The 26,970-nt window shown below is 48.1% G+C and overlaps 1 pseudogene; it reads right to left on the bottom strand.

Moving 5' to 3' along the window:
* Window positions 1-12,649: 12,649 nt before the first annotated feature.
* LOC130853506 (ornithine aminotransferase, mitochondrial-like) lies at window positions 12,650-13,956 on the bottom strand (annotated as a pseudogene).
* Window positions 13,957-26,970: the final 13,014 nt, after the last annotated feature.

Raw genomic sequence — 26,970 nt, forward strand, 5'->3', positions numbered from 1 at the left:
CCTCATTCTTTTAAATGTCTGCACAATATTCCATTGTGTGGCTGCATCCCATGGTTGGCTGAGTATTGGTGCCCGAGAAGATAGCCACGTCCTAATCCCTGGAACCTGTGGATGTTACTTTTATGGCAAAAACTTTGCAGATGTGATTAAATTAAGGCTCTTGGTTGGGGAGATTGTCCAGGATTATCCGTGTGGGCCCCAAATGCAGTCACATGTCTCCTTGTTAAGAGGGAGATGGAAGATTTGACACAAGGAAGAGGAGAAGGCAGTGTGATCACGGAGGCAGAGACTGGAGTGATGTGGCCACAAACCAAGGAATGCCAGCAGCTACCCCACCAGAAACTGGAAAGAGTTGAGGGAAGGATTCTCTCTTAGAGCCTCTGTAGGGATCACAACCCTGCCATTGTGTTGATTTCAGTCCAGTGATACTAGTTGCAGACTTCTGGCCTCCAGAACCATGAGAATACATCTCTGTTAAGTCACCAAGTTGGTCATTTTTCGTACAGCCAGCAGCCACAGGAAACGAATCTTCACACTGATGGATATTTAGATTCTTTCTAATCTTTCGCTTTGCAAACAATGCTGTAGTAAGTTGCCTTTGAACATATGTCATTTCACATGTGAGTGAGTAAATCTATTAGATAAATTGTAGAAGTGGAATTGCAGGATCAGAGACATATGATGTTCTTGTTCGTGATTTAGTTCTGCTGCTCGTGTCCAAAGAGTATTAATTTACTTTGGATCCATTGGGCAAGTTCCCCTACCATGACTTATTCTTCAAGACTCAGCTTGAAAGATACGTCCCCCAAGAAGTCTTCCTCTCACAGACAGAGCTCTTTGCTCCACGGGCCAAATTCCCACAGCACCTTGAATGCATCTCTCTCTCTCTGATCAAATTGTACGGTGTTTATATGACCGTCTCTCTCGGAGATGGTGAGCTGCTTTTGCGAAGGGCCTGGGTCTAATTCACGTTTGCGTCTCCCAGGCTTGGCGCAATGCCTGGAACACAGCAGGGCTCAGTAAATGATGGAGGGCACTGACGAAGGAAAGCTGCTTCTATTGGGGGTTGAGGACAGATGGCTGTATTATGAGGTCCACCCTGACGGGATAATGCCAGGGCTCAGGTAGCTCAGGGAACTAGGCAGAGAGTTCTGGAACTGTGGACTCTGCCCTTTCACTGCAGAAGACGGGACCGCTCTCTGAACCGGGAAACCCATCTGTGCAGGTTGTATATTTTGTGCATTTGAGTGAACGTGAGGCCAGTGATTCACTGTGATGAGGGAGAACAGACCTGAGGATGGACAAGACAGGGAGTCCCCGGGTTTCAGCTCAAACAGGAAAACCTTGGGTGGAGGTGTCGGCGGGCAGACCTGACCATGGAAGGAAGTGCCTGACGATCCTTCCCTCTCTGTTTCCTTTGGGCTGTTTCTGGAATCTCTTACTTCTAAGGAAGCCCTTTCTCAACCTGCCCCATTGGCTCAGGGCCACGTGGGCAAACGTGGGAGAGGAAGGCTGTGCAGGGGGCCTGCCCTGGGAAACCAGCAGGGGCTGTGGGAGCTCACCACCTCCTGTCCCGAGAACCCCTGCTTTGCTGGCCACACATGGATATCAGCTGGAGGTGTGCATTAGATTTTCGCAAACTTGTTACTGTAGCTGCCTCCTTCCATGAAATGAACCTGGAATTTAAGGCTTAGCTCTCAGGTTTCAGGATGAGCCACTTGTGGAAATCCATTTCTTCTAACACCCAGTGCTGGCAAAGGTGCAGGGAAATGGGGGGGTGACTCTTTCTGAATGGTAGTTTGGCAATAAGTATCAAGCCTTAAAATTTCCCTTTGTATTATCATTAGTTGTTTTTAGGTGTGATGATGTGGTTATGAATCAAAAAGAATCCTTTGTGGCAGAGATGCATTCTGAAATATTTGTGGGTGACATACACAGCACCTGGGATTTGCTTCAACATAATCCAGTGGGGGTGAGGGGCAGGGGTGCGGTGCAGCTGAAGCTGCCAGGTGAGGCGTTCAGGGTGGTTTGTGACCCTGTAATCTCTACATTTATATATTTAAAACTTTTTCCATAATACAAAGTTAAAAAATAAAGTCCCCTTTGACCCAGCATTTCTGCTGTGGCAACGTCAGTCCAGCCTGTATCATATATCACCCGGCTTTTACGTTTTCATTCTTACCCTTCCTGGTCCAGAGGGCTCAAGCCCTGTTTGAGTTCCTCAAAGCCCTCAGGGCTCTCCCAGGCCCTCTGGGTCAAGGGCAATCTCCTGATGTGCCCGGCTGGCTGTACCCACTGCCTTCTCCAGCCCATCTCTGTGCTCTCTGCGCACCCGCCACCCATGCTCTCAGATCCCAGAGCCTGCAGGTGCCCTCTGGCCTTGGGGCTTTGTCTGGAAGCTCTCCCCCTCCCCCAAGCCCTTGCCCCCACGGCACCTACTCTTTTTTTTTTTATTTTTTATTTTTGGGGGGGTACACCAAGTTCAATCATCTGTTTTTATACACATATCCCCGTATTCCCTCCCTCCCTTGACTCCCCCCCCACCCTCCCTCGAGTCCTCCCACCCTCCCTGTCCCAGTCCTCTAAGGCATCTTCCATCCTCGAGTTGAACTCCCTTTGTTATACAACAACTTCCCACTGGCTATCTATTTTACAGTTGGTAGTATCGGGTGTCAGGGTGAGCAGGGATGCCGTCTCGGACTCCCGGAGAGTCACACTTCCCTGTTAATCCCTCAGCATCCACGTGGTTCCTTCGCAGCCCTCACTACTCTGGGTTATGATTATCAACTCTGATGATTCTTGGTTCTTCAGTGATGTCTGCCTCCCTCACTGGACTACAAACTCCTGGGGACTGGCTGTGTGGCTCACCATCGCATCCCAGAACCAAGTACAGGGGCCGGCAAATGCAGGCATTCATTATGTTTTTTAATTTTAATTATAATTTTTTAATGATTTTTGGCTTATTTTAAACATTTATTTTATTTTTTATTTATTGGCTGCATTGGGTTTTTGTTGCTGCGTGGGCTTTCTGTAGTTGAGGAGAGTGGGGGCTACTCTTCATTGCAGTGTGCGGGCTCCCCATTGCAGTGGCTTCTCCTGTTGTGGAGCATGGGCTCTTTGGCACTTGGGCTTCAGTAGTTGCAGCATGCAGGCTCAGTAGTTGTGGCTCACAAGCTTAGTTGCTATGTGGCATGTGGGATCTTCCGGGACCAGGGCTTGAACCCGTGTCCTCTGCATTGGCAGGTGGATTCTTAAGCACTGCGCCACCAGGGAAGCCCTAGGCATTCATTATTTAATAGATAAATTAATGCATGAGGAGGGCATGTATTGGGAAAGTCTTGGATGAATGAGTGTATGACATTCTAGGCAAACCCTGCATGATACTTTTGGCTTGCTGAGAACGCGCAGCTGGAAACGTAAGGCGGGGGCCGGAGCGCAGGGGGCCTGCTGGCCACATCAAGGGGACTGGTTTCGATTGTTCAGATCCAGGCGCCATGGGAGGTGGCAAATGGAGGCGTGACGAGTGCTCCTGGAAGCCCCTTTGGCCGCCTGTGGTGGGAAGGGAGAGCCGGGGGGCCTGCAGACTGGATGGGCTAGCACTGGGGTCCTGAATAGGGTCATGAGGCCTTGAGCTGAGGTCAAGGGTGGTGGCGATGGGGGCACAGGAATGGAGTCAGAGTCTGCAGCAATTAATCCAACCCAGCAGCTCTTGGCCCTTCTTCCCTGAAGAAACAGCACATCTGCACAAGAGAGATGGGAAGAGAGCCCCAGAGGGGCCTGGTGGGGACACAGTGTGTTCCACAGACACATCTTGGATCATAAGGAGTTTTGCAAATGGTCCCTCCAGAGGCGGTCACCAGGAAACAGCCCCGTGGCTGGGGGCCGGGCAGGGCCCTCGTCCCTCTGGCCAGGAGGTGTGGTGATAGCAGAGCCTGGCATTGGTGAGTGGAAAGTTGGCTTGTTATGCAGGAAATCTCTCTCCAGCATGTCTTCATTTAGGGCTTGACTTGGGGCCAGGGAAAGGAGCCTGGGAGACCCCGGAGCCTGAGAAGCCGCTCGGGCCTCTGCAGGCCTCCTGGCGGGGGCCCCAGCTGGAACTGGAAGGGGCCGCCGCTCCGAATGAGCAGAGGTGGCGAGAGCTGAGTGTGTGCCGCCCACCAGGAACCGACCGCCCTGGGACCTGCCACACTTCTGCTGTCCCAGCACGTGCGTCATACTTGCTCTGCGTCCCCTAGGAGGCTTGTAATTGGTCGCAGAGATGGAGAGCAGGGTAGCCAAGTCACCAGCTCTTCTCCTTGTGGGAAGTCGCTGTGGGGAGGCCAGAAGGTTGGGAAGATGCCGAGTAAAAACCTATGTAACAGCTGCTGAAGACAATGCTTACTCCGCACCGTGCACAGTGCCCGGCCCTGTGAATGTTCCTCATTTAATCAGAGCTGGGTCCCCTTTCTTTCTCTCCCACAGAGCTCTGTTCTTGTCCAGCACAAGACGTAGCATCGTAATAGAGATATTCATTCGTGCGTTTGTTTGTTCTCCTGCTAGACTATACACTCCACTGGGGCAGGAAGGGGTCTCTTTGTCCTCTCCTGTCGCTCCAGCGCCAAGCACACTGCCCGGCAGGTAGCTGGCATGCATTCAGTATTTTTTGGATGGGTGAATCATCGTCATAGCAGCCCAGCGAAGCAAGTGCTATTATTTTCCTCATTTCAGGATGGGCAAACTGAGGCAAAGTGAGGTTGGATCGTTCAAGCCACAGACCCAGGAGGTGGCACCCAGGATTCAGACACATACAGTGAGCAACCCAAGGGTGGGCATGTGGCTCAAGTTTGGCCAATTAAACTCAGCCTGGGGAAAGTGAGACCCTTGTGCTGTTTGGACCTTGGCTGTCGGGATGCGAGACGAAGGCTGCTGGTGGCTGTGATTCTAGCCTGCTAGTGCAGCTGGTCTGAGGGCACAGTGTCAGAGAGCAGCAGTGATGAGAGCGAGAGGGAAATGAGAAGCGATACATGCCCTGTGAAGCTAGGCTGGCCTGGCTCACATCCCTTGAGCTCGTGACGGAGAGTCTCTATGAACGTGAAGCTCAGACCCATCCCCGCTGTTGCTGTCGTGGAAAGAGAGCCAAAGACTACTTGGGTGTTGGTTCCAACTCTACCAGGCATTCAGTGTGTGACACAGCAAGTTCCTCTCCATTTCTGGGTCTCAGCTTCCTCAGCAGTGAATGCGGCATAATCGTTTCTAGCGCTTAGGGTGGGAGTGGGGTACTGAGTGAGGTTTAAGGTTTGGGATTTGGTGCCTGGTATCTGGCAATTGCTCGGAAGTGTTAGCTGCCTGCCTCACCCTTGTAGGTAGCTTTTGGCTGCATGGAACAGAAAACTCATCCAGGATGAGCTTAAACAATGAGGGCTTATGGAACATCCACTGTGGAAAACAGTACGGAGTTTCATCAAAAAAATTAAAATAGAACTACCATGTGATTCTACAATTCCACTTTTGGATATTTATCTGAAGAAAACAAAAACACTGACTTGAAAAGATAAATGCACCCCCATGTTCCTTGCAGCAGAGTTTACAATAGCCAAGATATGGAAACAACCTAAGTGTCCATCAGTGGATGAGTGGACAAAGAAGATGTGGTATGTATATACAATGGAGTATTATTCAGCCATAAAAAAAAAGAAAACTTGCCATTTGTGACTACATGCATGGACCTTGAGGGCTTTATGATAAGTGAAATAAGACAGAGAAAGACAAATATCACATGATCTCTCTTATGTGTGGAATCTAAAAAACCCCAAGACCTCAATCTCGTAGATACAGAGAACAGATTGAGATGGGGGTGAGGGGTAGGGATGGCGGGGTGGGTAGGAGTAGGGGAGTAGGGTGAAATGGGTGAAGGAGATCAAAAGGTACCAACTTTCAGTTATAAAAGAAATAAATCACGGGGATGTAATATATGGTGTGGTGACTATAGTTAATAATACTGTATTGCATATTTTGAAAGTAAGAAAGTAAATCTTAAAAGTTCTCATCACAAGAAAAAAATTTTGTAACTATGTGTAGGTGACAGATGTTAACTAGACATTGCCATCATTTCACAGTGTGTACAAATATTGGATCATTCCATTGTACTCCTGAAACTAATATAATGCTATATGTCAATTATACCTCAAAAAACAAATCATAACAATGAGGGCCTTTATCACTGCATTCCACAAGAAGACCAGGGCAGGGCACTTCCAGGGTGGTGCGTTCAGAAACTCAACCGTGTTATCAAGGATCTAGGTTTTTTGTTTTTTTTGTTTTTGTTTTTTTATTAATTTTATTTATTTATTTAGTTAGTTGGCTGTGTTCGGTCTTCGTTGCTGCACACGGGCTTTCTCTAGTTGCATCGAGCAGGGGCTACTCTTCATTGTGGTGCGCGGGCTTCTCATTGCAGTGGCCTCTTGTTGCAGAGCACGGGCTCTAGGCACATGGGCTTCAGTAGTTGTAGCTCACGGGCTCCAGAGCGCAGGCTCAATAGTTGTGGTTCACGGGCTTAGTTGCTCCGCGGCATGTGGTATCTTCCTGGGGCAGGGATCGAACCTGTGTCCCCTGCATTGGCAGGCAGATTCTTACCCACTGCACCATGTAGGAAGTCCATAGGTTTTTTTTATCTTTCAGCTCTGCCCTCCTCAGAATGTCACCTATTTCCCTCAAGGCCACAGGATGGCTGCCCCAGCTCCAGGCATTGCCCAATGTAGGTATTTCTTCCTTATCTTTCTTTGAGGAGAGCGAGGAAAACCTTTCCAGAAGTGCCCCAGTAGATTTCCCCTCCAGTTCCGTTGGCTAGAAACGCCCATCGTTAAACCAGGCATCAACAAGGGGAGTAAAGTACCATGATGGGGTCTGAGCGATTAAGAGATACTCCAAGGGGGTTTGAACAAAATTGATTTCGCTGGAAAGGAGGAGGGGAGAATGGCTGTTGGGCTGTGTCTACTATGTGTGTTCACTGAGGTGGCCTAACAGCTTCTCCCGGTGGCTGGTCAGTAGCAGGTGCTCAATAAGCACTCACCGGCCAAGCGACTGTGCGGTGACCCTCTGCGCTAGCCTCGGAGTAGGGCCACTGGAGGAGATTCCTCAGATGATGGGCTACGTCTCTTTAAGAACTGCTCCAGAAGTGGGGGAAGCACTCAGACTCACAGGCTCGTTAGGAATGGAGGTGGGGACCTGCAGCCGGGGTTTTGGCTGAGTGGGGCCAGGAGGGGCCAGCTTTCCACGGCTGTGCCAGTTCAAGGAAACAGTCCTGGTCCAGGTCCACCCCCGCTGGCCTGAGAAGCAGGCAAGGAGGGCGGAGGGGAGGGGAGTGGGTGGAGAGAGGTCTTGCGGCTCCTATAGGGAGGGCCTCAAGCGCTGCAGAAGGTTCGCTTGGGTCACAGCATGCAAATGGGGGAACCACGCTCCCTTTTCTTTTCTTTTTTTCTTTCTCTTTTTTTTGGCTGCACTGTACACAGCTGGTGGGAACTTAGTTCTCCAACCAGGGATGGAACCTGGGCCCCAGCAGGGAAACTGCTGAGTCCTAACCACTGGACCGCCCGGGAACTCCCCCAAGCGCCCTTTCAATCTAGTATTTAGTCCATTTGGTGTATCTTCACTGAGCACCTGTGAAGTGCCAGGCATGTGCTAAGTCCAGGACATACAATGGTAAGTAACACAGGCAGGGCCCCTGCGCTCTCGGAGCTCAAAGCCCAGTGGAGGAGGCAGATATTAATCAGAGCACCACAGAAGCAAATTTAAATGGTGACTGTGGTCGTGACAAGAAGGGAAGGCGTGTGTGGGGCAACCCCAGGGAGTGCCACTCCCACAGCAGTTCCCACCCAGGGGGCAGATGGCAGGGAGATGGAGACCAGTGAATGGCTTCGTGACCTAGTTAGAGGGTGATGTCCACGTGTCATGACGATGGGCCAGCAGCTGAGGAAGGGGGAGGCGTAAAGGGTGCTGCTTAGGTTTCTGGCTCATCTACCTGGATGAACAGTGCGGATGCTCAGAGAGAGAGAAAACACCAGAAGACATCGGGGTTGGAGGGAGGGAGAGGGGAAGCTCACGAATTAGGGTGCAGTCATGTTGAGTCTGGGGTGTCAAGCAGGCAGCAGGATGGACAGGCATGGAGGCAGCAAAACTTCCCAGGATGTAAGGCAAGTTTGGGGGAGAACTTCCTCCCCTCTCTGTTTTCCCTCTCCGGTATTGTGAGCCTGCGGCTGCAGCCTTTAAATGGAATAAAAACAACAATAATAAGCACTGATTCCTTACCCTAAGCCTTTTTGAAGATGACATATTTCAGCTTGAGGTCCCATGACAACCCTATGAAATAAACACCTGCAAGCCTGACTTTACACGTGAGGAGACAGAGGCCCCGAGACCGTAAGCAGCTGTCATCCTAGGTCAGGGGGCAGAGCGCAGGTTTGAAGCCAGGAGGCCTGGACCAGAGCTGTACTCTTAACCACGATCCCCCAGCAGCCTCCCGTGCGCGCTGCTTGCTGTGTAAGCATCAGGGCTCCGTGCTGGGACACTCATGGCGTAGACTGACAGAAAGCTGTTGCAGTCCTGACCCTGTGACAGCACATTATGGTGGCACAAGGATTTTAGCAGAATTCACATTAGAGGATTTGGGAACCAGAAAATGAAATTTGACAGCCGACAACAAAGGCGTCCCAGTCTCATTTTCTGCACTCATGTGGGTGAGACCTTGGCTTGTCACGCTGCCCAGGCCTGTTTCCCTCTGTGACGCCAGGCAGAGCTCAGCTGTTGTAGCTCTGTGAGAACATCCCTGTGGGTGGAGGCTGGCTGGTGCAGGACCTGGGCTTCCAAGGCACGGGGCAGCACAGGGGCTTGTAAAAGTACTCAGCGAGGGAGAGGTGAGGTGGGCCCAGTTTCCCGCCACCTCGCTCCCAAATTCCCCTCTGTTAATTCAGATGAAAGGGTTGTTCGGCCAGAATGTGCTGACAGTCAGGATGGCGGCAGCTTTCTTTCTTTTCAGTGTTTTGGTCTTGCTTTTTAATTGCATTTGAAACTGACACAGAAAACTGCAGGAGACACATGTGTGCAGAGCGAATGAATGGCTATCAGGTGACCACTCTGGTCAGTTAGCACCTAGGTCAAGAGCTCGAGAAGCCTCGTCACACCCCGTCCCAACACGTGACTCCTTTCCTCTCCCTGCAGTGGCTCTCATCCCAACTTTTATGGTAATCATCCCCTCGCATTCCTGTATAATGTCATCAACCAAGGGCACCTTCTCTAATCTGTCATTTAAATGGCAGAGGATCAAGCCCATTCGTATTTCCAGCTCTCTGTAGGTGACATTATTTCTACTCTTTCCGGAAGCTTGTAGGATCTTCTTTGTGCTCTCTGTATGCTGAAACCCCACTGTGATTCAACTTGGTGAGCGTATATTTTCCATACGTTGTGGCGATCAATTCCAAATCAATCATTTTAAAGAGGTTAAAGTTGTTGGCTCTAAGGAAGACAAACAGGGCAGGCGGGGCGGGGGGGGGGGGGACCTGCTATTTTCATAACAAATCTTATAGAACGATTTGACCATTTTTGTGCATGTATAACTTTGATGTAAAAATAAAAAGTCAAACTGAAGGAGACTGGGTTGGGAGTAAGGCAGGCCTGGGTTTCAATCTTGAATCCGTAACTTGGTTAACAAGGTGTCTATGAGTTACACAATATCTCTGAACTCCAGTATTTTTTTTTTATCTTTACCATTGTCCTTTTAATTAATTAGTTAAAAGATTGAAGTTTAGTTGATTTGCAATGTTGTGTTAGTTTCTGGTATACAGCAAAGTGATTCAGTTATATGTGTATGTGTATATATATATATATATATATATATATTCTTTTTCATATTCTTTTCCATTATGGTTTACTATAGGATATTATAGTTCCCTGTGCTATACAGTAGGACCTTGTTGTTCATTTATTTTATATATAGTAGTTTGTATCTGCTAACCCCAAACTCCTAATTTATCCCTCCCCTACCCCCTTTCCCCTTTGGTAACTGTAAGTTTGTTTTCTATGTCTGTGAGTCTTTTTTTGTTTCATACATAAATTCGTTTGTGTCATATTTTAGATTCCACATATGTGATATCATATGACATTTATCTTTCTCTTTCTGAGTTATTTCACTTCGTATGATAACCTCTAGGTCCATCCATGTTGCTGAAAATGGCATTATTTCACTCTTTTTTATGGCTGAGTAATATTCCATTGTGTATATATATCATATCATCTTTATCCATTTATCTGTTGGTGGACAATTATGTTGTTTCTATGTCTTGCCTGTTGTAAATAATGCTGCTGTGAACATTGGGGTGCATGTATCTCTTTGAATTATAGTTTTTTTCTGAATATATGCCCAGAAGTGGGATTGCTGGGATTATATGGTAACTCTTTTTAGCTTTTTTAAAAAATCCCCACCACCCCCTTCTTTTTTTTTTTTTTACAAAACCTTGTGTTGAGGTCTGACTTTTTTTGTTGTTTGTTTGTTTTTTGTTTTTTTGGCTGTACCTTGTGGCATGCAGGAACTTTGTTCCCAGACCAGGGATTGAACCCGTGCCCCCTGCATTGAAAGGGCAGAGTCTTAACCACTGCACTACCAGGAAAGTCCCGAGGGCTGACTTTCAACAGCTTGCAGCGAGGGAGCTGCTCTGCTATGTACAAAACACTGACCCAGAAGCAGGTCATCTACGAATGGTTTAGCACTAGGTTCCCCACGAACATGCTGTGTGTGACAGGTGCTATTTTTAGTTTTTTTAAGAAACCTCTACACTATTCTCCATAGTGGCTGCACCAATTTACATTCTCACCAACTATGTAGGAGGGTTCCCTTTTCTCCACATCCTCTCCACCACTTTGAACCTCAGTTTTGTTTGTTTGTTTTTTAATAAATTTATTTATTTATTTATTTTATTTACTGGCTGCATTGGGTCTTCGTTGCTGCACACAGGCTTTCTTTAGTTGCTGCGTGCGGGGGCTACCCTTCATTGTGGTGTGCCGGCTCCTCATTGTAGTGGCTTCTCTTGTGTGGAGCACGGGCCCTAGGTGTGTGGGCTTCAATAGTTGCGGCACACGGGCTCAATAGTTGTGGCTCACGGGCTCTAGAGCACAGGCTCAATAGTTGTGGCACACGGGCTTAGTTGCTCCGTGGCGTGTGGAATCGTCCCAGGGCAGGGCTCAAACCCGTGTCCCCTGCATTGGCAGGCGGATTCTTTACCACTGCGCCACCTAGGACGTCCCTGAACCTCAGTTTTAAAATTTCAAATGGGAGGGTGGGTATGTCCACTTTATCCAGATCATGTGGTTGTGTGATAGAGGATGTAGAAGATTTTGTAAGCTGTGAGTTAGCATCCCTGAAAATTCATAGAGAAGCTGGGGTGACTGCTGATGTGGTGTCTGTGTTTCCAGCTGCCAGAGGACCTTGGGTAAATCAAGAGGGTGTCATTTCCTACAGTCCAGCCTTTCCCTTCCTCCTCTTCCTCCTTCATTCTCTGCTAGTAGAGAAAGACTAATTTGTTCTGCACAGTAGAAAGTGGGCCCCAGCCAAACTCTAGCCTTTGCTGGGCCCCCGGTGTGCGCCCCTCGTGCCCTCATTCTCCAGCTTCCAAGTGTGCGCTTCCGAAGCCACTTTCTCCCGGGAACCGAACCTGAAATTCAGGGAGCCTGCCACCAGGCTTCCCCAAAGCGTGGAGAAACAAATTGAAGATAATAGCATCACACTTTCTCTCTTAATTAAGATACTTGTGTATACATGAAGGAACATCAATGGTTTTTGTCTCAAAGCAAACTGGCTGGAATGCTGGGCTGAGCATGGTTCTATGAACTCAACGAAAAGGAGTGTGGTGGTGAATTAACATTAATGGGCAAGGGAGGGGACCTTGGTGGCAAGCCCACCAGGTACTTGTCATCCCTGATAGAAATGATTTTTTTCTTATTTTATTAGGGTATAACCTTCATAAAGAGCACTTTTTTTTTTCATTTTAAACGCTAGCTTTATTTTAAATTTAAAGAAACTCTGAAAATAAACACTTTTTACAAACGATAGCAAACACTTAAAATATAATCTAGGAATGTTAAACATTAATTCTTAATTCAGAGCAATGACTTTCACAGAATACATCTTGGTGCTAGCCAATATGGAGTTTACTTAAATCTAGGATTTTATATAAGCTCAACCATTAATCCTTTCTGAAATTCAATGATTATGATTCAACTTAATAAAGTTAAGCAAATCTTCTACACAATACTTTCATGTAACTTTTTCAAATAGAAACATTTATACCAGCAAGGAAATTATTAAAACATATATAAATTATGCTGAGGGACTTGATCAAAAGCCTGTCTATGTAAAGATGCATCTCAGCTTAGAAAGCACACACGCACACAAAAACACTTAATCGAATATAAGATGCCAGGACATTCTCTTAGTTATGTTACACAGCAAACCGCACATTTATAAATGTCACTCTATTATGCATGAACTGAAAAACATGTATTTTTTAAAAAGCCCTTGACACGGGGGAGTGGAACATGCCTGCATTAAGCAGAGAAACGCAGAGCTTTATGAACTGCCTGTCTCCAGCTGGCTCCCAGGCACAACTGAAAACTGTCACCACCCTCAGAAAGACAAGATGGTCTTGTTAATGATTTCCAAGGCCTCCAGAATCTCATCCTCCTTGATCACAAGCGGAGGTGCAAACCTGATGATATCACTGTGGGTCAGCTTGGCCAGAAGTCCATTATCTCGAAGTCACAGACACACCTTCCGAGCATCATAATCTTTGGCTTCTCTAATGACAGTAGCATTTAATAATCCTTTTCCTCTTACAGCCGTTACGATATCAGAAGGTGGCTTCATGAGTTCATTTCTCAAGACGATACCCATTTTGTCTGCATTTTCAGCGAGGTGTTCTTCTGAAACCTCCAGGACCGCAATGGCCACTTGGCAGCTGAGTGGGTCGTCTCCAAACGCTGAACAATGTTCCCCTGGTTTGATGGTCAGCATGATTTCCTCATCACACAGCACTGTGGACACAGGGTATAAACCACCAGAAAGTGCCTTTCCTAGAAGGACTCTATCAGGTCTGACATTTTCGTGATCAGCAGCCAGCCATCTAGCAGTTCTGGCCAATCCTGCCTGTATTTCAACAGCAATAAACAGAACCTGGTGCTGAGCGCTGAGCACGCGCACTCCCACAAGGTAGCCAGGATTCGGAACAGCAACGCCCCCTTCACCCTGAGTTGGTTCCACCAGGAGCGCGGCAACGCTCGGGTCCTGAAGTTCACGCCCAAGGGCAGGCAGATCATTGTATGGAATGATTTCAAAATAGTCCAAAACCATCATAACTGGTTGGGTCTGTGGAACTGAAGATAGCAGACAATGTTCTACCCCAGAAGTTTCCAGCTGCAGAAACAATCTTTGCTTTGTATTTCAGGATCCCCTTCACAGTACAGCGCCATCTCTGAGCAAGTTTGCAAGCAGTCTCTCCAGCCTCCACTCCTGTATTCACAGCAAGAACTTCGTGGTGGTTGGAAAGTTTAGTAACATACTCTTTGTATTCACCGAGCGTGTTGTTGTAGAAAGCCCTAGATGTTAAGGTCAGTTTGCCCACCTGACTTTTCAAAGTGTTCACAATCTTCGGATGACAATGGCCTTGGTCTACAGCACTGTAAGCACTCAGAAAGTCAAAATATTTTCTGCCTTCCACATCCCATACGTAAATACCTTTTCCGCTCTCCAGGGCTACAGGTAAAGGATGGTAGTTGTGGGCACCATATTTAGATTTCCGTTCAAAAATCTAATCAGGGGATGGAGGGCCCTGGACTGTTTTTTTTAGTTGCAACAGATGTAGCAGAAGCCACTGAAGAATGAACTCCACGACAGAGGACAGCAATGGTCTGCAAACGTGCTAGTTTGGAAAACATGATGTCTTTCAAGTAGGAAAATCACCAACCTGGAAAGAGCACAACTTTAAGTGTATAACTTGGTGTCGTTTTACACACACACACACTACCACCACCACCTAGATCAAAATACAGAATATTTCTGGAAGCCCAGAGTCTCTGTTGTGCCCCTTTTCACCACTGTTCTTTCAAATGCAACCATCATTTTGATTTCTATCACCATAGATTAGCTTTGCTTGCGTTTTACTTCATGTAAATGGAATTAAACATTCTGTATTCATGTCTCTAGCTTCATTCACTCAGCAGAACGCCTGTGTGATTCCTTCACGTTGCTGTGTGGTGTGTTCTTGCTCATTATTCCATTGTACAGGTCCACCACAATGTGCATATCCGTTCTGTTGCTGAACGTAAGTCATTTCCAAGCTTGGGCTATTATGAAAGAGGCTACTATAAATCTTCTCGTATACGTTGTTTGGTGGTCTAAACCCCTGATTTCTGTTGGGTATTGTTATGGACTGAATGTTTGTGTCCCCCCAGATTCATGTGTTGAGGACCTAACCCCTAATGTGATGGTATTAGGAGGTAGAGCCTTTGGAAGGTGATTAGGTTTAGATGAGGTCATAAGGGTGGAGCCCCCAAGATGGGAGTAGTGTCCTTATGAGAAGAGGAAGAGACACCGGACCTTTTTGTTTGCCATGTGAAGTTACTGCAGGAAGGCTGCTGTCTGCAAGCCAGGAAGAGGGACCTGCCCTTCTGCCACTTGTACTTGGACTTCACAGCCTCCAGAACTGTGAGAAAAAATGTCTTGTTTAAGCCACCAGTCTATGGCATGTTGTTCTAGCTGCCAAAGCTAAGACAGTCATCTATATCTATATCATCTATATCTATATCTATATCTATATCTATATCTATATCTATATCTATATCATCTCCAGCAAAGAACTTGCTGTGTCATAGGGTACATGAATGTTTAGCTGGATTTCCACTCACATAGCACTGAATTGCATCAAATATGAACAGAGTCTCCCACAGGGAGCTATTGAACTCTGACTCTGAGATATGATATCAACTTAGAGCAAGACTTAAAGAAAAGCAAATACCTATACGACCAGGCAGCTCATCCTCTAAGCTTTCACTTTTCATATTTTTGCAATATTTCCTATTTGCAATTAATTGAAGTTTGGTTTTCTGCAGGCTTGAATAATTCTTGAATTCTCTCTAATTCTTTCCTGATTTTTCAGGGGCTTGTCTAGGCTTGTTTTGCCACATGTCAACTCTTCAGCTCCCTTTACTTGTCCTAGAGCTGACCTTGTCTGTATCTTTTGGAAAAAGCCTTGGGATACCTCCCTGCTCCACTGATCACTTCTCTATGCCTAGAAATTGTTTTTTTCCCATTCAGAAGCGAATAATTCCTCTAAAAAAATGACATCTTTAACCTTAGCTCGTTGCTTTTTTGAAATAATGTATTGAATGCTCGTGTTTGCTGACTAAATACTTCCGGCTGTAGAAAACTCCTGATGTGTAAACTTGCTTCTAATTTTAACAAGGATCACACTTCTTGCTTCAGTGATGCAGGGCCTTGTTCATGGTGGATGCACAGTAAATATGAATTGAATGAACCTAATGAAAATCATTTAAGGAAACATTACATAGACTGAAAGAGAGGCTATGGAAGTTTCCTCTCAACTCCAAGGTTTTAAGGCAAAGCTCTCAGGTGATTTCCTCACCCTAAGCCCCTGGGGGTGGGCAGCTGGAGAGGAGGGTAAGCAGCAGAACTTACTGTCACTGAAAAAGGGTGGAGCTTCCTGGGGAACCCTCTCCAGACCGCTGGGTTGGGTCTATTTATCCAGACTTTAGCTGCTCTCGCCAGGAAAGACTGTTATTATTCCTGGATTTCTAAATTTTGTCTTTCCTCAAAGATTGAGGACCTGAATTTCCTATCCCAGTTCATCTCCATTTTACAAACATTTACTTAGCATTTACTAAGTTCCAAGTACTGGGGTGGGTGCTAGACTGTAAACATGAACGGCAGGGAAGCTGATTACATAGGCGGGAAGGCAGACACCATCTCAGTGCACAAATGATGGTGATGAGGTAAGGAGAGGGCATTCTGCTCTGTCCCCATCAGCTCTTGACCCTGGGTCCCTTATTTCTCCTCTAGGGGCTCTACTTCCTTATCTGTAAAATGGGGGGCATTGCAATGCTTATCTCTAGAGAAGTGTTATACTGTGCTATGCTGGAGCGCTATGCATCTGTCCCCACCGAGGGAAACAGGACAGAATGGCTGGGCTACTAGACTTATTCACAAAGCTGGACCAACCCGGCGCTTGCCTGGGTGCAAGTCTGTCCTCAGCCCCACGCAGATGGTGCCTGAAACCTCCGGGGGGCTCTGTGCCGCCTGCTCCCACCCCATTTGTCCAGAGGCGCTGTTCTGACGGATCCAACAAAAGCGCGTTGGTTTCCCTTTGCTCCGAGCCCCTCTCAGCACACGCCCCCAACGGCAAGCGGCGGGTCCAGATGGCCCCATCCCCCCTCCCGCGTCCCGCCGCCCTCGCCCTGATCTCTCTCCTGGGGAGCTGCAGCAGCGCCCCATCCGCCTCCCTCCCGAAAGTGTCTCGTGTCTGTGAACCCTACCAGGACCCTAGGTTCCAGGCCGTTGCCCCGGCCAGCCCAGGCCAGTTGATGAGTCTTCACTGAAGACGCTGAGAGGTCCTCCAAGGACCCAAACTGGCTTGGCAGAAGCCCAAAGCAGCCTAACGATCAATTTAAAGAATTCTTCCTGCCCTCCCTGGAAACCCCTTCAAGCCTTTCCTACTCCCCCTCCCCTGGTCCCTGCCAATTTAAATATTGTACGTATTGTTTCCAGTCGCAAAGGGTCCTTTACTGTGTCCTTGTCTGGCCTTTGCAGACAGGGTCTACCTACCTACTTGCCTGGGTCTGAGAATGAAGCTTTCCCCCCACTCCCCACCTGGCTGGATAACCTGGCAAGCAGCTCACTCTAAGCCTCAGACTCTCTCTGTACATGGGGATAACAGCACCTCCCTTGCAGAGTTACCTGCAGGTGATTCATGTCATTTAGGAAATCTACTGACAGTGCTGTCATGGTGGAGGGCAGTGAAGTGGTTAAAGCTGTGACATCTGGAGTCAGACTGCCTGCGTTCAAGTCCAAGTCCCCTGTCCCTGTGGGTGATCCAGGGTGAGCAAGTTATTTAATCTCTGGGCAGCAGCCCTTGTCAGTGATCACTACTGTTTTTATCATTTATTGGGCCCATCCTGGGCAGCAGGAGACAAGGACCAGTGGGAGGACAGGGCATTCTGGGCCACATCTTCTCCCTTAACTGAGCCATCACTTACTAAAAAAAAGCCATCACTTTTTTGTTGTGGTAAGTATATATATAAAAAATTTTAAATGCCATTTTAACCATTTAAAAAAATAAATTTATTTTTATTGGCTGTGTTGGGTCTTTGTTGCTGGTGTGGGCTTTCTCTAGTTGCAGCGAGCGGGGAGGCTACTCTTCATTGTGGTGGCTTCTTTTGTTGTGGAGCACAGGTTCTAGGCATGTGGCCATTAGTAGCTGTGGCTCACGGGCTCAGTAGTTGTGGTTCGAGGGCTCTAGAGCGCAGGCTCAGCAGTTGTGGTGCACAGGCTTATTTGCTCCCCAGCATGTGGGATCCTTCCGGACCAGGGACTGAACCCATGTCCCCTGCAGTGGCAGGCAGATTCTTAACCACTGCACCACCAGGGAAGTCCCTAACCATTTTTTAAAGTGTACAATTCAGTGGTATTAATTATAGTCACAATGCTGCACACCTATCACCACTCGTTCCAAAACTTCCCATCACTCCAAATGGAAACTCTACCCAGTAAGCGGTAACTTCCCATCCCATCTCCCTCTGGTCCCTGGTAACCTCTAGTCTGGTCTCTGTTTCTATGATTTTGCCTGTTCTATATATTTCATACAAGCTATTGCTTATTTTTTAAGCACCCTCTGCAGATCTATAGCAGCTCTGTCAACGCAGAAATGTAAAATGTGTTTAGCATTTATTTGCTCATAAAATCATTAGATTTGGTATATTAAATTTAATGGCGATTTTATTCAGGCAATAATTACAGATTTAGTAATTACATTTTTATTTCTAAAATAATGTTTAAGATTTTTGGTTATAGCCTGTTTATTGTAGAAAATACGGGAAATAGAGTATAAAAGGTTAAAAACCACCTATAATTCTAATGATATTACCATTTTGGTGTTTTTTAAAAAAGAAAGTAGATTTACAATGAAATGAATTTAACGTTTTTAGGTTATGAGCTGCTGAACTTAGGTTTTTGTTCAGTTTGAGAAGGATTACTACATTTGACATTAGAAGACCCTGCCCACGGTCTACGAGGACAAGGAAAACTTGAAGAATATCTGGACTTTGTATTATTTACATTGCTAGGCAGACCCAGAAATCATCATTTGTAGAAGGAGTTGAGGAAAAAGGAGAGAAAGCAGTCCTGCAAAATTAATTATATAGTGTTTGTCAGAAGGAGTTTTTGCTAGATAGACCTTTTCCCTAACCTAAACCTTACCAGTTTGGGATGTTTTTGGGATGAACACACTTTCCACGTGACAGGACAGCATAAGACACTTTTCTTTTTTCCCAAGTTGATAAGCCGTTTTCTTTTTCTTTTCTTTTCTTTTTTAAAAAACTTTTATTGAGATACCGTTAACAGACAATAAACTGCATATATTTAGAGTGTACAATTTGGTATCCCAGTCTCCCAATTCATTCCCCCCCAACCCTCCCCGCTTACCCCACTTGGTGTCCATATGCTTGTTCTCTACATCTGTGTCTCTGTTTCTGCCTTGCAAACCGGTTGATTTGTACCATTTTTCTATATTCCACATATATGTGTTAATATATGATATTTGTTTTTCTCTTTCTGACTCACTTCACTCTGTATGACAGTCTCTAGGTCCATCCATGTCTCTACAAATGTCCCAGTTTCATTGCTTTTTACAGCTCAGTAATATTCCATTGTATATATGTACCACGTCTTCTTTATCCATTCATCTGTTGATTTAGGTTGCTTCTATGTCCTGGCTATTGTAAATAGTGCTGCAATGAACATTGAAGTGCATGTGTCTTTTTGAATTATGGTATTCTCTGGGTATATGCCCAGCATAAGACACTTTTATAGGTACTTTGCATTCAATCCTACACCATCTTTAGGAGGTAGATCTTATCCCCATTTTATATTGCACCTCTCCCATCCATGTGCTGTGTGACCTTGGGTAAATTACTAGACCTCTCTGTGCTTCCCACATCCTCATTTGTAAAAATAGTACCTACCTCATAAGTTTGTTGGGAGAATTAATGATTTAGTATGCGAAGCTCTTGAAATAGTATAAGCCCTTAGAATTTATGGGGACGATGGAAGTGTTAGCTGTTAAGATTATTCTTTACAGAGGAGGTCCCCAAGATACAAGGGGATTAATGACCTCCTAGATGCCAATTTTTGTCATTTTCTTGGACTTTGGAGGACTGCAGCCTGGATCCAATGGAGAAAGCTGCCTCCTCCTTCTCACGTGTGGGTTTTGAGTTTATGATGTGCTTCCAAACAGGGGCCTCTCTCTCCCATATGCCACAGGAAGCAGAAGGGGCTGAATCGGAGGACAAGCAGAGGATAGAAAAGCAATTGTATCTCAATCCTCTGTTCCCCCCACTGGTGGCTTCCAAGTCCCCTCAGGATTCAACCCAATTCCTTAAAAGATTTACTCAGCCCTTTAGGGGCTCTTGAAAATCTACTTCCTCTTGAAAAATCTACTTCCAATCATGCCAAAAGGCCCTGTGTCTCTTCTTGCCTCTGGGCCTTCTCCTACTCTGTTTCCTAGGCCTGGAACACTCTTCCCTTACTTCTGCTCACCTGGCTAATTCCTAGTCATCCTTTAGATCTTAGCTTTAATTCAGTACTGGAAGCCTTTCTGGGTCTCTTAAGTTAACTGTCCCTCCTGTGGACTCCCCTTGGCCCCCTACTGCCCCATAAATTCTATTTGTACAGGTGGTGTGGTGGATGCTGTGATGCAGTGTCTGGATCTGCCTCTGGGAATGAAGGACTTATCCCCCAGCTGCTGGAGGAGTTGTCCGAGGATGGCCGTCAGCTGTCAGCCCTCACTGGGGGTTGCCCTTAGCTGAAGAATACTGCTTTACCCAAGGTTACACCTCCTTCCAGGGGCAGCCCTTGTCCAGCGTCTGGTCAGTGCCGTTGGATAAAGGCCCAGCACACTTGCCACAACTTGGAACAGTTCCAGGGGGTCATCTCGTCTTAAGAACTTCCTGGGAAGCTGCCACTGAAACAGCATCACAGCTCAGCATCACTCTCTGCCCAACCACGCCCTACCCCCCCACCCCTCTGCCACTGGCAGTGACCCTGAGAGCATTCCCTAGTAAATACTCTGCAAGTTCCCCTCCAACCCAGAGGCTCTTTGCAGGGAGCCCAACCTGTGCCATGTGCTGACCATTTGCAGCCACCCACTGGCTCATGAATGCCCCCAGGATAATATCCCTGGGTCTCAGCCTGGCCTCTAGTCCCTTAACATCCTGCTCTCTCCCCACCACCCCACCTCATTGTTCCCCGGAGAACAAATGTGCCTCTTCATTGCTCTGACTTTGCTTGGAGGCCTGCCTTTTCTGCACCTTTATTCTCAAGATCTCCCCCTGTCCGGAATGACCTCCCTACACTTCAGTAAAAAATACTTATTCCCTCCATTTTCCATGTGCCAGGCCTTAGGAACAAGATAGATGCAAACCTGACGCTTCAGCTTAGGCAGGAGGAGAGACAGATAAACAGATAATGACAAACGACAATTTTGTGCTCTGAGGAGAGGTGCAGGGAGCCGAGAGATCATACGACAGGGCAGGGGGATGACCTAACCCCTAACTGGGTCAGGGAAGGCTTCCCTGAGGAGGTGCTGCTTAGTAGTGAGGAGGACCCAGCCAGGCGGAGAATGACAGGAAGGGCATCCAGCCTACGGACTGTCACACACAGACAGCGGGAGGTGCTTCCTCAACGGAGAGAAGCCCCGCGAGGCTGAAGTCACTTCCTCTCTGGCCAGTTCGGGGCACTTGTCAGAATCACGTAATCGTTTGTTTGCTTCTCTCTCCGAAGCACGCCGCGAGTGTTTGGAGGGTGCAGAGGATTGCTAAAAATCTCTCACAGACTTCTGTGTCTAGTCAAGAGGGAGCAATGGGCCAAATTTACTGTCCCACCTTAAACAACTAAAAAGCCAGAAAAAAACACATGAAACAACTGTTTTTGGACATCGGACAACTGGTCATATGGGACGATGATTCCTTTAGGAGGGAAAAAGAGGGTGGTGAGCACTGTAATTGTCCCCACCTCACAGCCCAGAGAGAGTTTCCAGGCTACAAAGCAAGAGGGGCACCCGGGTGGAAGCTGGCATGGAGCTGAGCTGCAGAGTTGAACAGGATAGTTCCCGAGGCCAAGGGGGCTAGAGTTCTCAGGGGAGACGGGAGAGGAAATTGCTGCACAGAGAGAGACAGAGAGACAGAGAGCAGCCAGTGATTTCCAGATGGTTCCTGCCTGCGGTGCCCCATCCCACCCCCAGTGCAGAACCATCCTTGGAGTTCCCACAGAGCTGGTGTTCACACCAGCCAGAGTAGAAAGCCGCCAAATTCACAGGGCATTGGGTAGAGTATTCAGAGCGTGTTACCTCAGTAGTGGGGAAATCAGCCCTAGACTAAAGGCTACTCTGGTCTTGCCTTTGGAAGCTTCAAAGCAAGCCTCAAAAGATCAGATTGTTTCCAAGTAAATTGACTCTGTTTCGGAAAAAAGACCAACACTATTTTTTAAAATTTTCATTAATTAATTAACTTTATTTTTCATTTATTTGTATTTTTTTTGGCCATGCTGTGCAGCATGTGGGATCTTAGTCCCCCAACCAGGGTTTGAACACGTGGCCCCTGCATTGGGAGCTTGGAGTCTTAACCACTGGACCACCAGGGCAGTCCAACACTATTTTTAAAAAATACAAGACTATTCAGCATGCAACAAGGTAAAATCTGCAATGTCTGGCATCCAACCTGCAATTCTCCGGATACACAGTAGTAGGAAAATATGAGCCAAAATGAAGAGAAAAAGCAATCAATCGAAACTGTCCCAGAAATGATACAGATAACAGAATTCATAGACACAGCTATTATGACTGTATTCCACATGTTTGAGAAAGCAGAGGGAAACATGAGAAGATACATGCATGATAACATAAAGACCCAAAGAGAGCTTCTAGGGATGAAGACCACAGTGTCAAGGATAAAAATTGTACTAGATGGGATTAACAGATCAGTCATTGCCAAAGAAAAGATAATGAACGTGAAAACACAGCAATGGAAAGTCACCAAGATGAAACACAGAGAGAAAGGCGGCTTAAAAAAACGACCATAGCATCAGTGAGCTATTGGACAACTTCAAGTGGCCTAATATGTGTGTCAGTGGGGTTCCCAAAGGAGAGGAAAGAGAGGAGGGGAACATAAAAACTTTTGAAGAAACAATGGTTAAAAATTTTAACATTTGATAAAAACTATGAACCAGATGCAAGAAGCCCAATGAACCCCAAGCAGAAATCTCTTATATTCCCGATGCCTGGCTCCGAGTTGGCACGCAGTCAATGTTTGATGAATGAATGCGCAAACTGCTGCCTGCACAGACTCTCACCCTGCTTTCCCCTTTTCATCTCCTCTTCCTTCTTCCCCTCCTTGCTTCACTTCTCTCTTGCTCCCAGTGCTTCTCATCTGCCAGAACTGTCCTGGATGCATATGGTGGCTTCTATAAAAGCCACGGATCTTAAGTCTAGGAGTGTGTCCCAGCTTCAGGGTTTATCATTGACAGCCTCAAGTGGTCCAGCCCCCTTCAAACTTGAGTACATCAAGGGAGTTAGAGATTAAAGCTAAAATATCTTGAGTTCTGCTGCTATGACCTTCCAGGGACTCCTGCTTCCTCAGTTGCTGTGGGGGTGGCAGGGTCAGGAGGAGAGCGCGGGGGTGGAGTGGATGCTGGGTTCTACCCAGGTGTGGGCCTAGCGGAGCAAGATCCAGCCTCATTCATGGCTCACCTCTGCAACTCCTTTGTGAGGTTAGGCTGGTTGCTTTTCTTCTCCGGGCCACCAACTGGTCAGTGGTGTTTGGATTTGATCATTTATTAATCCCTTTCCGGCTCTGGCATCTTACGATTGAAGCTACTGTGACCAGGGTCACATGGTTCCTGTCCCCTCCCCTCCCATCGCCCCTCTCTGTTCCCCTGTGGCTATCTTTCTCTTTGATGTGTCTCATCCTGGCTAAAAGCGTGTGGAAACTGGAGAGGAGGGAGGCAGGCAGGCCTCAGACCCTTTGTTCCTGCCAGGCCCCTTCCTTCAATGGCTCCCCAGAGTTTTCAGGTCCAAGTTCAAACTCATTAACTCAGCACACTAGGCCTCGATTCTTCGAGCATGGTTTCTGAAACCACCTGCATCAGAATCGCACTGCCTCACTCTCCAGCTTGCTAACAGAGAAGATTCTGACTACAGTCTTGGGTGGGTTCTAGGAAAAGGCATTTATAATAAGCATCCCTGGAGATTAAAAAAATTGTATAGGTGGTAATGGGGGGTTAGGACATACTACACAGGTAAATAAATCCAAACATTAGGAAAACAACAACAACAACATGTGCTGAAACTGTCCCCCTGCCACTACCCAGTCCCCTCCCTGGAAGCCACTGTCTCTCGTTCGAGGGACAGTGCATTCCAAGCACACACATATATAGGCATGTGCTTGGGCATGGGGACAGGCCAGGAGATTCTGAAAGCCCAATAAACCAGAGAACGGCTGCACCAGGGCCTCTGGGATGTGCCCTTATCACCTCTCTGACCTCTGCCAGCATTCCCCACCTGAACCCCCGGCCATGCACCAGCCTTATGGAATGTACCGCAGCTCAGCCATTGAGGATGCTGCTGCTGTTTGTGTGCCTTACCTCATGCAGTTCTCTTTGAAGAAAGCCTTTCTTCCTCTTTGCTGCCTACCAGTGTGTATTTATACTTCAAGACTAAGCTCAGCTGCCTCTTCTTCCAGGAAGTCTTCCAGTCTTACCCCGTGTCCTACACTCTGGCTTCTCTGCAATTCCACACTCACTGTTACCAAACTTACCACGCCGAGTGGGTTTTTCTTTCTGTTCCGCTGCTGGACCGTCAGCTCACTGTGGACCAGAGCCATTCATATTCCCTGTTGAATTGCTGTGTTCCAGTACAGTGTACATAGTACATAGATAGGCAATAAATGGTATTTAAAGAATGCCTAAATAGCAGGCATTCTGTCTCATTCTTGCCTTTTGCAGTTTGGAAATCCAAATCCAAATCCAAGCCTCACCCAGGCTCTCTGCCTTCTTGTGCTCCAGAGGGGCTGGTGGTGCAGAAAGCTGGAAGGAGGGCATTTTCTCCCTGAGTCACAGACAAGAGGTGGCCCTCAAGTCCTGAGCATGTGAGGCTGAGGGGGTGCAGAGGAGGCTCACACCACTGGGCCAGGGAGACCCAGCCCCAAGTTTCCCCTGGGGGGTTGCCCTGCTGGTGGCCGGTGGTGGGCAGAGCGGGGCTTGGAGGAGCCTTCCTGGCGGAAGCAGTGTGACAGGCCTGCCTCCTCTCCACCCGTGCAGAGGGAGCAGGTGGCCCGGCTGTGGGGAGGGGGTAGGGAGATCCAACAGAGGGAGGGGCATGGGAGAGGAAGCTGAAAAAGCAAGGGGTGTGCGGCTGGCCAGGCGGTTGTTTAACGAGTAAGTGTGCTGGGAACGTTAATGAGCTGCGTTCATTCATGGCGAGCTGCTTCCCGAATCGAATCGGGGAGCCGGCCAGGTTCTGGGGTGGAGGAACCGGGCATGGGAGCCAAGTTGGGGAGCTGCCCGCCTGCTGGGGCTGCTGGTGCAGGGCCTCCCATGATGGGCTGGCAGGGGGAGTCTTTGTCCTGGGTCTGAGGGGCCCTGCTTCCTTCTCCCCTTTAAAGGTAAGGCCAGGCCTTGCCAGGTGGTGACAATTTGGCTCAAGGCCTGCTTGGGACTCGCTGTCCCTCCTCGTCTGGAAGCTTCTAGGGCAGCGGCTGGCTCTCAGGAGCCACCGGCAGGGCTCATCTTGCAGCCCCCTACCTGCTCCCACCCCTCTTTCCACTCCACCCTGCCCCTCTGAAGCCCCCAGGGCACGTTGCCCATTAACTGACACTCTCGTCCTCCCCACGTGGGTCCTGGCTTCCGAGGAGCCCTCTGAGGTCACGAGGCCGGGGAAGCAACGCTGGAGCAGAAGGGTGAAGACCAGACGTCTCCGACAGTCTCAGTGTTGTCCGTAACAGCCCTACTAAGTGCCAGGTGCTGGGTTAAGCGCCAAAGTGAGGAATCGAGGAAGCCGTGGGTGGTGATGGTGGGTGGGGGAAGAAGGCTCTGCTCCAGGAGGAGTGTCAGGGAAGGAGCCACATGTGTACACAGAGCTCCAGCTAAGAGGGCATAAACAAAGCAGCAGGCTCAGAGGAATGAGGCTTTAACGCTGCCTGAGGCAGCTGGGGAGGGCTGGGGAAAGGAAAGGGGCTGAGCGCCCTGTGGAGAAGGAGAAGGAATTTGGGAAGGAGAGGGCAGAGGAGGCCCTTGCAGACTTGTAGAAAGGTTCCCTAAGATCACGCCACGCAGGGACCCCTGAGAAAGCCCCCTCCCCCTGAACTGTTATTGAATTGGTGCTCTAGGACTCACAGCCCTAGTTAGAGGTCAGGGGTAGGACTGAAAACTTTCAAAAGGACTGTCAAAAGCCCATAAAATCAGCCATATTAGTTATGACGTACTGGCCCCAGTACTATCTGTCTATCACAGTAGAGATACTGCAAATTTTTCATCAAGATGGAAAAGAAAAACAAAGAAAACCCCTGAGCCTTTTGGTACTCGGTGGGTCCTGAAGCTTCACTCTTGTGGAGTCTATCAATACCACACCACTGGCTCTGACAAACTGTACCGTACTGTGCCTACCCCCAGCACCTCCTGGACCAGCCACCTTTTCTTTCTGGTTTCTCCCAAGGAGAAACCCAGGCAGCCAACTCCTGTGAGGGGAAGAGCTTCTAGACCTGCTCAGCTGCTCTTCTTGCTGGGCTCTAGGCAGCCTTGAGTCAGGGGCCGCAGCCGATGGACACACAATGTATGGGCCCTGTGGAGGACCAACAGTCCACAGCGCTCCTTGATGGGGCGAAGGTCCTTCTCTTTTCTGGGTTGAGGTGAATTTTCCCTCCACCTGGATTTCTTGTTCACACCCCTGTCCACGTCGGGCTCACCGTGGGCCAAGTGCCTGCCCAGAGGGCTGTGACGTGAGTGGCCTGTGCTGCTTCTCTCTAAGCAGGCCGCCCAGCCCTTTTCTGGCCTTCTCCAGGGTCCTTTGATGACAGGACTGAATATTCGATTTTATCTGTCAGAAATGGAGGAATCCTGGTGTGAGCGCGCTAAGATATTTGCTGGATTTCCAACCCTACTGATATGCTGGGAAGCCAATGTAGCCCGATAGGCAGAAATAACATCTCCTGGATGTGCAACTGTCCAAATCAGGGTCACTGTCATTCTGGGGGGTGTTAACTCCCGCACTCCCCGGGGTGTGTGTGGGGGGGGCTGCCATCTGATCAGAGACGGTGTTGAGGGAAGGGGGAGCCCTGCTTGGCCTAGGGCTTTTGTGCACCGCCCATCCCCCCCAGCCCCGCCATCTCTTGCTGTGCTCGTGTTCCACCCTCAGGGTCCCCGGTTAAGTGAGGTAGGTGTCTTGGAGAAGTCACCTGGGGCTCGGAGCTTCCTTTCACCAAGAATTGACAAAGCAAGTCTGGTGGCGCCCTTGAACCTGTTCCGCCGTCGGGGAAAGCGTGTCTGTGGCCTGGGGAAGGGGTCCAGGCGGCAAAATAAGATCCCCTCCCCCCTCTCTGGACCAGCAGCTGGGACTGCGGGTGGGTGCCGGGTGCTTGCGTCTAAGTGTGCGCATCCTCTCTCTCTCTCTCTCT

This window comes from Hippopotamus amphibius, chromosome 5, assembly GCF_030028045.1.
Source record: "Hippopotamus amphibius kiboko isolate mHipAmp2 chromosome 5, mHipAmp2.hap2, whole genome shotgun sequence".
NCBI lineage: Eukaryota > Metazoa > Chordata > Mammalia > Artiodactyla > Hippopotamidae > Hippopotamus > Hippopotamus amphibius.